We start from the raw sequence: 14056 nt of genomic DNA on the forward strand, positions 1-14056 counted from the left end.
TAACACAATTATGTTACAATCTCAAGAAATTAAGAATTTAATTTTACAAACAATTATCTTTTAAATTTTCCCCAGATAATGGTATTACAGAATAAGGAACACCCTTGAGTTTATTCCTTTTTTATTTAAGAGGCCTTGATTAATTCTAATATTTTTCTGGTTTTGCCATTTTTTGGCTTTATTAATATCTTCATTTTCCTTTCAGTTTATTTTAGATTTTTTTTTTATTTACACATACAAGAACTGGGTTGTAGGCCAGAGGTACAGGGGTTTGAGAGGATTCACCAGAGACACAGTGGGGAGCAGAACAGGTGGATTTACTGAAATACACTACAAAAGGAATCAGCAGGCAAGAAAGAAGAGATCTGCTGTGCCTCATGTGGGTTAGCTCCCTCGTCTGGGATTGAACTCATGCTGTAGTGGCTGGCGATAGCCTGAAACTGCTGAGACTTAACCTTTGCACTACTAGTGAGGCCCACTTTCAGTTTATTTTGTGGTTATTTTTTCAGAAATTTTGAGTCATCATTTATGTTTATATTATTTATTATTCCTATATGTTAATCATTTACATTTATTTACATCTTTATATGGTAACCAGTGTTATGAATTTTCCTTGAAGTGTTGCTTTAGCTACATTTAATAGATTCTGATCTGTAGTGTTATTAACATTAATTTTTTAATATTCTATAAGTATACTCTGCAGTTTTCACTTTAGAGTTTTTGGATAGAACTTTTAAATTTCCAAATGGAAGGGCTTTTTAAATTATTTCAAATTTCAAATTTCTCAGTTTTATCACAATGACATCAGAAAATATTGTCTGTATCCTCTTTTAAAAAATATTTTATTTATGCATGCAATAACTGGAGTGAAGGCCAGAGGTGTGGGCAGTGAGAGGACTCACCTGAGACACAATGGGTAGCAGAACAGGCAGATCTACTGAAATACATGGCTGAGGGGAGCAGTGGGTGAGAAAGGAGAGGTCTGCTGCACCATATGTGGGTTAGCTCCCTGACAGGGGATCCAACTCAGGCCACAGCGGCTGGCAATAACTTGATAGCACTGAGACTTAACCCCTGTGCCACCAGGGTGGTCCCTGTATTCTCTTTTCTTTGGGAATTTATAGAAGCTCGCTTTGTGGTAGAATAAAGTTTAGTTTTTGTTCTATGTGTACTTGAAAATATGATGTGCTTTATTAGACATCTTTTTTTAATGTATTCTATGCTTTTACTTATTTTATTTACATGATTCACCATGGACTTAGGAGTGAATTAAAAAGGTTATGGCTAGTTTGGACTAGAACATCTCCTGCAAATTCTGCTTTACAAATGTTGCCACCATATTATTTTTTGCCCAGTCTTGACTGTTACAAATCACCCATCTGCACATTATTTAGTGGTTTTTGAACTTGAGTTCCATCTTCCCTTTTCAGTTCTAAATTTATTTTTACTTAATTTTGCTTTCAATTTTCAACTTTCAGTTTTGTCTCTCTTGTATACTCTCTCAAATCCCCCATTTCTCTCATACTAGTTATACTACTTTAGTCTAGGCTAACATCACTGGTTATCCAGACTTCTTCAGTTTTCTAAATGGCTATGCCCTCCCTCATTTCTCTTACCAATCCCTTTTATCATTGTAGTCATGTGATCTTTATAACACTTGAATCAGATCATGCCACACCTCTGCATAACACATTATGAATGGCTCAACCTAAAATTCAAACTCGCAAGGTATTCCATACGGGCCTAGATGATCTTTCTCCTACTAATTCCAGTCTCATGTCATGACACCCTCTCTTTTTTACAAAAAACGTTTATTTATTTATACAAGATCTGGGGTACAAGCCAGGGGCACTTGAGGGTGAAAGGATTCACCAGAGACAAAGCAGGGAGCAGAACAGACAGATGGACCGAAAGCACTGCTGAGGGGAGCAGCGGGCAAGCCAGGAGAGGTCTGCTGCGCCATGTGGGAATCTCCCTGGCCAGACGGGGATCGAACCCATGCTGCAGAGGCTGTAGACAGCTTCACAGTGATGCGCTCAACCTGCTGTGCCACCAGGGAGGTCCTCATGACACCCCCTCTTAAATGCCAATGTTCTGGCATCTTTTGGTTCCTCCAACACAACATCATTTCCATTGTAAGACTTCATCTATACTATTACCCTAGTTTTTCTCTTTATCTGTTAGATTATATTTATCTCCTAAGTCTCAGATCAAATGTTACTTCTCAAGAGAATGTTCCTGACCACCCCATCTGTATTATGTCCCTCTTGTTTTGTATAGAAAACCATTCTTTCCCTTTATTATTTTTATAAAATTTCAACTTAGTTATTTGTGTGCTAATATTCTCTTCCCAACTAGTATTGTGTTCCAATAGAGGGATTTGTACCTGCTTTTCTTATCCTCATATGCTAGCTAGAGTCTAGCTAGCTAGCATATTTTAGGTAAACAGTAAATACTCTACAAACGTGTGCTGTATTGGAAAAGTTTTAACTGTTCATGGGGAAGCTCAGTCTCTGAGAATTTATATGACTTTTCTTATGCATTAAAACTCTGATATAATCACACTATTTTTTTTAAACATTTATTTTATTTGTACAAGAACCGGGGTACAGGCCAGATGCGCAGGAAGGTGAGAGGATTCACCAGAGACAGAGCAGGGAACAGAATAGGCTCTCTGATGAAATACACTGCTGAGGGGAGCAGCGGGCGAGAGAGGAGAGGTCTGCTCACCCTGAGTTGCTCCGAGACTGGTGGGGATAGAACTGGCACTGCAGAGGCTGCGGACAGCCTCATAGCGCTGTGCTCAACAGCCTGCCCCACAAGGGAGGCCTCATACCGTGTTTTAGTTCTAGTTGAACCCTAGAAGGATTTTGAGAAATTTTCATTATAAAAATCAAAAAAAAGTTCAAAAAATGTCAAAGTTTTATATTACTTTACAAGACCCTGCTGGATACTGGCTGTGCAAACACTGACCCCTTTTAACCCTTGCTGTATGGGTCTCAGTCTTAGAGCTGAAGACGTATTTGGAGAGAAACCATTGTGATCTCCACCGACACAACCATTATACGTCACCTTTGAGTCAGATGCCAGTGACCCTAGGAAGGCAACAAGGAAAATTCTTTTTATTTTATGAAACTTAAAGACACTCATAAGCATCACTGTTATTTCACCATAGGATTCTCTCAAAGGAAAATTGAGACATTCAAGACAGAGATGTTCAAGACAACAAAAGCCAGCGTTTAAGATTTCCTTTTTCTTTTTTGGAACAGAAAGTAAGAGAGAAGAAAATTATAAAAGAAGTTAAAAGAGCAGAGTTTCATTAATTTTCATAGAAAAGGAAAAAAAAAATTCCTTGGGAGCTTTCTCGACATAGGAAATATGGATATTCTTGGCCTAATTCCTGTCTAGCACTTCTTGATACTGCTCCTCTTTCCTCCACCGCACATCTCCCAAGACTTCACTAAGGAGTGCTTATTGTGTAATTAAACTGCTTGACAGGGATGCAGAGAACAAGACATGTTCCAAGACTTCAAATGCCATCCTCACCCACATCCCCACTACTTAGAGGAAACAAACCATTTGAAGAGTAAGTAGGAACTGTATACTGATATTCAAAATGTCTTTGATATATGTTTTATGAAATTAAGAGCTTTATCATGGGCCTACTGGCCTCAAGGCAGAAAGGAATAGTGTATCACCACGGGGATAATATGAGGGTGTATAAGAATTAAAATGGAAAATTTAAATGTATCTCACAGCTCCTGGAGCTGGTCAAGGCTGACCCTTCATATGAGAGGAGTTAATTCTTAATTTTCTTTATGGTAGACATGATAAATCTCATAACTCTAATAACTAGAGTCACTAGTTTGGGAAAATTATCTTTAGAAAACTACTCCTTAAGATGCCAATAGGTTAGCTAGTGGTAGACAATCTAGTAATAAACATATAGATCTTCAATAATTATAAGAATTATTTTTTTCTTGCTCAGAACACTGAAGAATAAGACAAAGGGATCATTTTGAGTAGTAAAGGATTCTGGAGAATAAAGAGGAAAGTGCAAGCTGACCTCAAAGGACACTGCAAAGTAATGCCTCAGGCATGGAGGCTGGTGTGGGATGGAAGCAAGAACTTTGCCTTAGGCTGGCTCTGCCCAGCTTCCAGTCACCAGATGTTTAACTATCAGCAATGATAATGGGGAAAACAGGTTAAAATATTCATGAGTTGAAGCTCACTGGCTTTTGAGATGTCTTAGCTATAACTCAATGGGGGATCTACCAGAACTCAGAGTGGCAGAGACCTTGGTGGAAGTTACTGGGCCTTCCCCCATAGCAAAACTCAACCACAACTGTGGCCTGCATCCCTCCTGAGCAACACTGCCCCCCAGAAACTCTTCAAGCCATCATCAGACAGGTTTAATGTAAGTCATACCATGCAGCGTGAACCTCAGCATCAGAGGTTCAAATTAATTCCCCTCCTGTAGAATATAAACTGTGACAAGAGATGAATTGTCTCAGTTTCTATATTCCTGACGCCTAAACCAGTGACTCTTAGATAGCAGGTGCCACATAAATAATGGTTCAATGAACAAATAAGAAGCTCAAGCAGTTTAACAGAGTGACCAACTTCTCTGGGTAAAACAAGATGGTCAGTGTCCAAATGTCCAGTCTCAAGGGAGAAACCACAATGTGGGCAGGAAATTTATCCATCCAATATTTTTTTTTTGAGTATCTAGTAGGTGCCAAGCACTGCTCCAGGCACTAGGATTTACGCAGCTAACAGACACAGAAGCTCCTACTCAAGTGGAGCTTACATTCTGTTCAAGAAATACAATGATGGGCCTCCCCTGGTGGCGCAGGAGGTTGAGTGTCGCACTATGAAGCTGTCCGCAGCCTCTGCAGTGCCGGTTCGATCCTGGCCGGCTGGTGAGGGTCCCACATGGTGCAGCAGACCTCTCCTGTTGTGCCCGCTGCTCCCCTCAGCAGTCTATTTCATCAGTTGCCTGTTCTGTTCCCCGCTCTGTCTCTGGTGAATCCTCTCACCCTCCCAAGCATCTGGCCTGTACCCTGGTTCTTGTACAAATAAATAAATAAATCTTTAAAAAAAAAAAGAAATACAATGACCAGCATTCACACAGTATAAGATAGGCAGTAAGATGGTCTATAAAGAACAGTAAACAACTTGAAAAATAAAGAGACATGGGGAGGGGGTATTGCTTTGGATATGGTCATCAGTAAGGGTCGCCTGATTTGAGGAGTATTCTGAATGAAGGGAGACAGGGAATTTTAAAGATGTGTAGGGGATGCGCATGGTAAGTGGGGAAAAAGAAAACACAGAGGCCTGGAAGCAGGAGTGCGCTGGATATGTTGAAGACATCAGATTTTGTTATTGTTGAATCTCACTTTGGGGTTGTAGAGCTGTCGGAAAGCCAGTCAGTATGACCACCTTTCTTTATTGCTGCAGTTTTTTGTTCATTTTCATTTTTCAGAAATATTTTTCTGCCTGCAATATGTGTACAGAGATGTACTATGTACATGCATATGTCTCGCATACAGATGCTAGGAGCTATGCCATATATTGGCACAAAAAGATGACATTGCTTCACTCTTGAAGGCAGGATCACTCTTCAGAATTCTCAGGTTGTAATCAAAACAGACAAATATATAAGCAATCCTTTACTCTGATTAGCATCTACCATTGGGACCTCCTGCTTTTGGGCTTTATCTATGAGGTTTGTCCATGTAGCCATTACATAAGAATTGAATAAATAAAACTCCATAGCGCATACTCTTCTTAGCCTTTTATATAGGTGAGGGTGTGGTCCAGCAGGAAAGGGAAAGCACAGGCAGACATCAGAGTTGTGGAACTTTCAGGGGCCCCTCTCAATGGCAGATGCTGTATCTTCATTTTTGGATTATTAATCCCAAAGACACAGACACCTTGGTCTCAGGGGAGCCAAGGCTTGAGTTTACTCAAGGTCTTTTATATTCTATTACTCATGTGATTAAAATTAAGCTGTATCACAAGTTAAATCCAGGGCAAGCCATCAAGCTATATATCTTCAGTAAACAATGCAGAGAAGGTAGTACAAGGTGTATCCAGGGGAATTTTGGACCTTTTTGAGCAAGTTATAAATCACTAGCTACTACTTTTCATCCTTGTCTTGTCTGAAGGTCACTACCAGACTTCTAGGTACCATTGCCACTGTGACTGCTGCTGCCTTCAGCACTTAAACTGCCAAAAATATGAAGCTCCATCTGTGCCCCATCTCTTCCTTCTCTACCTGCTCATCTCATCCAGATCCATAAAATTAAACATATTTGTCACCTGATAAATACTGAATTTACAGTTTCTGCCCATCCAACTCTGTACTTGGTCCTCTGCTTAGCTGTTCAATAGGTATCCACAACTTTGTATGCTCCAAATAAAAGCCTTACTTCTGTTTTCAGTCCTCAGTATTCAAGCAAAATATTCTGAAGTACTAGCAACAACAAAGTCTTGAAATTAAAGCGACTCCTGCCTCAGACATGAAATTTGTGACATAGTTACTGCTGGCAAAAGGAACAATATGGAAAAATTGAGGTAAGGATTATAGAAGGAAGGGATGTCAAACTACTAGAGATGGGATTGTGTCCAGTGGTGTGGGTGATTCTGCATAGGTGAAGGAAGGTGGGTTTACCTTGGTGGGTAGTGCTCAGTCAGAAATAAAGTTTCTTCCTTATTGACTGAGATGACCACAAATTCTACTCAGATATCAACTCAAAGAATAAACAGTTTCGGACAAACTTTAGATTTTATCAGAGACTTCAGAATGTAAAAAAAAAAAAAAAAATCTCTGAATTTAGCTTACTAATTTAAACACACAAAAAAAAAAACTTCTTGAAAACCAAATTTAGGAGCCACAGTCAACACAAACTAACTTCCTCACAAAAATATAATTCATAAAAATATTGCTAAATAGGCATTTGGCATCATATATATAATTTATATATTTAAATATATATATATATAAAATAAGTCACTTAAGATTGTTCTTAGGACTGCTAATAGCACTGTTATTGGTTGTGGTACCACAAATATAGGAAGCTAGATAATTGGCATCTTAATTGAAAAGAGACAGTTCACTAATAAATGAGAATAGTGAGGGAAAGATAGGGGTGCAGCAGAAGGGGAGCAGAAATAGCAGCATCTTGTAATTAATCAAGATTCACATGCTGAAAGCATCTCATTTTTTTAAAAAAGAACTCTAAGTAATAGCACTCAGAAAATGTTGTTGATGTGCCTTTCAGCCCTGTTAGAAAGTGGCTCTGGAGATTTTCATTTGCATTCTACATAAACATGACTTTTGCAATAAAAAAGAGATTAGACATTATCAAATATAAATAAACAAAAATAAAATAAATTTAAAATTTGACTGTTGACCTTAAAAGTAAGCTTAGGCATGTGTGATTTACTAACTATCCAACCAATTTAAAATATTTTTAAAAGAGGATAACAGTGGCAAAATAAAACTTGATTACATTTACATTTTTAAATGTTTAGAGTAGGATAAAATGTAGGCATTTTTAATGTGACAGTGTTATATAAATGGTAATAAATACTGTGCTATAAAAAAAAACTTCTACATGTGTGGGTGGTTTAGTGAGAAAAGAAGAAAAAACTGTCAAATAAAAAAGTGAAAGTTGTGATCAAAAATCTGAGTTGCTATATACCTATATTTGTAGTACTGATTTGTGTGAAAGTAAATATTAATTGGTAAGGTAACCCTCTAAACAGAACTAGCTAATTTGGTGAATCACAAAGGTTAAATTACAATAAATTTCAAATGTATTTGATCACATACCCAATTTCTTTTTCTCAGATATTAATTAAAAATAGTCTTATTCATATGTAAGTACTTTCTTTCGCTCTAGAAGAAATTTAAATATATTCATACACAAAACCCAAAATGGAAAGAACTACTTCCCTGAGTCATGAGACAGCCTGATGATATTGAATTAAATCATTTTAGATAAATCTTGGAATGTTATTCTGCCCGAAGAAACAGTAGTACAGACAGAGGATTAAGTTAGATTACATTAGAAAAGGCATAGAATATCTTTTTCCCTGTCAGCTTTTCCAACTTTTCTACATTTCAATATTAAGTGACCCTTCTATTGTAGAGGAAAAAACTTGTTGAAAAAGTCCTCAACTTAAATAAAAGAAATAAAATAGGGCTATAAAAATTCATAAACAATTTAGGCCTTTTTTTCTCTCATTTTAAACCAGTGGAAAGTTCTATTGGACAAACTCTATTGAGAATTGAGGAAAGAAAAACACAGTTACAGCTTTATTTATTATACATTCAGATCTCTTAGTACAACAGACAGTTTTTATTTGTCTTTGAGTTTCTATTGCTTTTAAATGTCTTCAAGAGAATGTACAGTCAACATTTCTTCATCCCAGACTGAGCCCACATCTAAGCCTCCAAAATACAATGAAGAAGCGAAATACATACCCATCTGCATAAATTCAGGGCTCATTAGTGTATCCTTGAAATATCTTCTAATTAAACAGATGACTTATTTTTAATTCAGTTTTTTAATTCATTTTGGGTGCTGACAAAGTTCTTTCTAAATATCCTAAAGAATTAAAATCATTGTAAAACTAATTTTGACAGAATATGAGAAGTACTAAAGTCTTGCCATGCTCTCAAAAAGAATCTCAAATTTAGGTAATATATTTTTAAAAGCAGATTACCTGGGACCTCTAAACTGTCAAAATACCAGCATGTTGAATTATTTCTTACTGAAATAAAACAAATATTGAAACATTTCATCATGTCTTTAATTTTAATTTAACATTATTTATATTGAGCTATTGTTATTTATAATCTCTCTTAATAGATACTTTTCCAAGGATATACAAATACTCCTACACAGTGGCTTGGAAAGATGATTTTTGAGAAATGGCCCTAAAGCATTCTTTTGATTTAAATATTTAGTTGTTTATATTTATTTGCCTTATTTAAAGTTTCAAAGTACATGCTTTTATTTCAGTGAGCTTTTGCTGTTAAGTGTTCAGACAATGTAAGAAGGTTAGATTGGAAAATTTAACTTTGGAAAAATCTAAGGGGAAACACAAAACCTTCTTAGCAGCTTTGCCCTAAAGAAATATAGCTTCTTTCAAGAGACTTAAACAAACCAAAGATCTTCAGTTTGAAGCTGCAAGCTGTCTTTCTATAGCTAAGATGAGAGTTGAACTTACATTTAAATTGTCTGCTTCATCTGGAAAAAAAAAATTTGAGCTAGTCGTGGACTTTTTTTAAAGTTTAAAAAAGTACCCAATAATAATTCTTTGGGAAGAATAGAAAGTCTTCTTTAACTTAATATACCTATTTTAGACAGAGAAGTTAAAGGTTTTATCAACATAAGTTGTGAAATGTGGAGTAAGGTGTGTCTTGACTATGTGAATTTAGAGGGACTCTCTGGAAAAGTTTTGCTAGTCTTAAGGCATTGAGAGAGTTCTCATGAATCCAAGTGTTGCAAGAGTCAGAATGTGTGGAAGGAAGACACTGACAGAGTATTCAATTCATGCTGTTAAAGAAACTTAAAGTGAGATAATTTAGATCTGACCTAAATTACACTGAATATATAGTTATTTAATATTGGGCAACATGAAACTGTCTGACATCGATTTATTATTGTCCACTTAAAAAAATGGAGAAGGAATATTAACGTCAGAAGCTTCCAGCCACAGACCTCTAATAAACTGAGAACAGAATATTGCACTTTTAAGCACTTGAGTGGGGCATCTTTCTACACTGAGCACTAAACGGGCGCTGTAAGAAAGCACCGACAGATCCTGAGGGGGAGATCCTATACCTCTAAAACATAAGTAAAATTATAAACCAATGTTACCTCAATAGAAAAAAATAAAGTAGTGAATGGGGAATAAAGCATCACTAGCTTTCAGTCCAATTTGGGATAAAGGATGATGTCTTAATTTGAATTACTAAAAAGCTTCAGACAGAGAAAGTTAAAACTAACTTTTTGTGGAGGTCTTGCCACTCTCCTTCCTCCAGAAGGAAGTAATTCGACTCTTCCTGAGCAGGGGTTTTTGGTGTGTGTGACTCTGATAATTCATGTTATATCTAAGTAACAGAAGTACTGAATAGGACTCAATGTGCATCCTTCCCACTGAGGTGCCAGTTTGACAGCTATCAGGACACAGAAGTGAATGCAAGACCGATTCCCAAAGTTCATGTGTAGATCCACTGAAAAACTGTCCCCAAGAACCTGCTCCATGACCTCTGGTTGCTCAGCCTGACCAGGAATAGAAAAGGGTTTCAGAGAAAATGGACAGGAGATTAGTGAAAAGATTTCTTTGGAGACAGCTGTTGTCAAGCTGTGAGTCATGCTTATCCCTTTTGCAAGAGGTGGCAATTGCTTGTAACCACAAGCACAGTGTGTAAACTCCAAAGGGACCTCACAGAGAGCTTCAATTTGCTCCATCTTGGGAAATTGAGGGGCTGCGGGAGCTTGAAGAGCCGAGCTAGGAAAGGCTGTGAAGCTCACATCAGCTTGCAGCCCTCTGATTATGAAGTCTAGTGGTATGTTGGTGCTTCTCTGGACCAGAAGTGGGTCCTGTTGGAAAGAGTTGCTGTGATGATGTGCTGAGTTCTACTGAAAAGAATCACTTGAATGGAAGAGTAATTCTTAGCAAGAAGAGTATGGAAGTATACCCTGAATAGCCAGGACTCAGAGAGGGTCATTAGTGACTATTCAAAATAGAGAAACTTGGGCCTCCCCTGGTGGTGCAGGTGGCTGAGCGCCGTCCTGTGAAGCTGTCCTCAGCCTTGGCAGCACCAGTTCGATCCTGGCTGGCCAGCGAGGGTCCCACACGATGTGGCAGACCTTTCCTGTCTTGCCTGCTGCTCCCCTCAGCAGTGTATTTTGTCAGTCTGCCTGTTCTGTTCCGTGCTCTGTCTCTGGTGAATCCTCTCACCCTCCTGCAAATCTGGCCTGTACTCTAGTTCTTGTATAAATAAATAAAATAAATCTAAAAAAAAAAAACCAAACCAAAAAACCCCAAAAAACAAAACAGAAAAACTTCCATTCAGGTCACGAGAAGTGCAGCTGAGAGGGCCTCAGTAGGGAAGCCCTGAAGAGCCTATGGAAGTGCAGCTCTGATACAGATGCAGAGTTATGGGGCAGGCCCTCTCAGGTCGGACAGACTTAATCAGCCTCTGAGTCCGGTGAGCACAAAACCACCATCAGATGAGAACTGCTCACCCATTTATTTCTACTCCCTACCTGAGTTTTGGCCATGGAGAAGCCATAAACCAAAGCAAGCACATAGAGAGAGGACAGCAGGCTAAGAGGAGAGAACAGGGGCAAGCCCACCTCCCCTACTTGTAGGCTCACTATCAGAAAGTCCACACTGGAGGAAGGAAAGACATGACATTTAGAGTGTTGGTTGTTATGAACAATTGCATATTTATTGAATTGTGAATTAAGGTTGTGCTTGTCATTGAAATTAGCCATAGATCACCAGGTATGTGAACAGAAAAATAATGGTGACTGCCAACACTCTCACTATAGTCAGGAGAAAGTTATCCTCATTGCAGAATGTTTAAAGGGAAGGTAGACTAAAATAAAGATATATACTGATACACAAACCATGAGTTCACATGTTTGCTTAGGTTACAAACATGGGGGAAAGATTAAGGAAATTTTTTTTTAATCAGAGTATTATCAGCAAAGAGATGTTCTCAAACCCACCTTCTCAGATTTAATCCTGGATATTCTATCAAATTACGGTGGAACCCCAACAGGTGTATATTTAGGCTGAAAAATTCTCAGAGAACACCGTTGCTCACCCCAATGAAGAGCAATTTACTCACATAAATCTATGGATTACAGTTCAATATTTATAAGCCATTGAAACAAAACAGGTTTGGGGAGAAATGTGACTAACATTTTGAGTTAGAATTAATTTTGAGTTAAATGTTTTATTTTTTATGTTGTATAATGTTTCTCACACACTGTGAGGATTGGGAGCTAATGCCAAGAGTAATAGCTAATGCTCTAAAGAATGATTTCTATGTGATCATTGGAAGCAGAATATATTGATACTTGACATGGAGGCCACTGCACAGTTGAATGCAGAGAGTACCTCAAAGAGGGCATTCAGAAGAATGCAGTTTTGCTCATGGGTGAGAAATATGTCTGGAAGAGGCCTTTAAGAAGTTTCATAGTTTCTGAGAAACTCTTGTCATACCTGCAGCTCATTCAGCTAGGATGAATGCCAAGCAACTTGAAGTGTATAAAATCTTAAGCCGTCCTCATTTCAAGTCAACAATATGGCAAATTATAGTTAAGAAGTTTCAGAGAGAAACTGAATGTTTCATATTTTGGGAGACCTGATAGAATCAGTTTACTTAGTCCAAAGAATCTTTTGAGTTCACAACTTACTTTGCTAAAGCATCCACACAGTCCTGAATGACCCACGTAGGTGTGACAAATCAGCCTCTTCTTAAAATTCTTATAGTAAAGGACACAGAATATACTATATATAATGGGGCATTTCCCTACCTGAAAGTATATTTGAGAATTCAGTGGTGAGTTCCTTTAGTTAAAAAAGATTCACAGTAATTTGTTCAGTGTTTCATACATTTTCGGAGTGTTTTCACTGACAATATCTCCATTTTTATTCATAATAATCTAAGGAAGAAAGAACAAGTACTAAAATACAATCAAATACCCTAACTAAAAGTGGCTAAAACTTTGAAGTGATTAAGTTTTCACTTTTAACTTTTCTCCTGGACTGTGTAGATATGTAGACAATAACTCTGACCAGCAGCATTTTTTTATATGTGCAATTTAAGAGAAAGCTTTCTTATATAACCAAAGATCTGATGAATTTAGTGCATTTTCAGAGACTTACTTTGTCCAAGCAGGAGGCCTGTGGGAGTCATCGTAAGGGGTAGAAGGACTGCAGACCCAATGACCAAGACCAACTCAGATCTCTACCAGTCAACATTCTGAATCTGTGTGTCACTTTCAAACAGCCAACCAAGGGTTAAAAGTGTCTCTCTGAAAACAGCATCACATGTTTTCAACTCAATGTCTGAGATACCCAGGATGGAAATATTCCTGAAAAATTTGTTTCTCATAATTAACTAGCACCTGTTCTCACTGGTAAGATGATTTGGAAAAGGAAAAACTAAACAAAGCCTGAGACAGACTATCCTAAACCTCATTTACTTAAACTACATATCATATATTGCGTAATTCTCAAGTTTTCAGTTAGAACCTTAGAGAAGATAACCCCAACAACAAATTTAAGAATCCTAATTGTAAAGCCATGTAAAACTTCTGAGTAAGACAAACCATTTGTCTTCCCATATTTCTGTCTATTATTTCTACTGAAATGTGTCGTAGACTGCTAGAACAGCTCAGCATTCTAAATAAGGAAAGAGCATCTGGGCTGAGTACTGACTCTACAGAGTAGCAAGGCAGTCTCACCAAAGTAACTTAACTTCTAGTCACCATCCTTGGGAGATCTGTAAAACTGGGCTACTACAAGAATCATACTCATCCTACTGTGAATTAAAGCCACATGCGATAAAATATGTGAAACTATTTTACAAAATAAAAACCACTATATAATTAGAATTGGTACCTTTTTAAAATGTTCTATGCACCTAGGCAGCGCATAATAGAATGTATTGTGGTCTTCACAGCTGCTGTTTGAAGCACTTATGCTAGGTAATATTTGTAGGGAGGTCCCAATGCAGAATGAGCATCATTGCACTAAGGTTGGGTTCCTGCAAGCAGGTGGAAGCAGCAGCAGTGGTCTCTTCATGAGGCCATTTCTGTCTGCAAGCTTTCATTATTTTTTGTGAAAGCTTAGTGTAGAGTCTGTTTCACTTGCCTTTCCAGAAATTCTGAACTAGATGCTTTAATAAATTCCCTTTTGAGTATGAGAAAACTGACTCACACAGGTTAAGCAACTTTGTAAAGGTCACACAGTTACCTAGAGAGGAAATGAAAATGGAAAAAGTGTCATCTCCACA

This window comes from Talpa europaea (assembly GCF_964194135.1).
Source record: "Talpa europaea genome assembly, chromosome: 6".
NCBI classification, from domain to species: domain Eukaryota; kingdom Metazoa; phylum Chordata; class Mammalia; order Eulipotyphla; family Talpidae; genus Talpa; species Talpa europaea.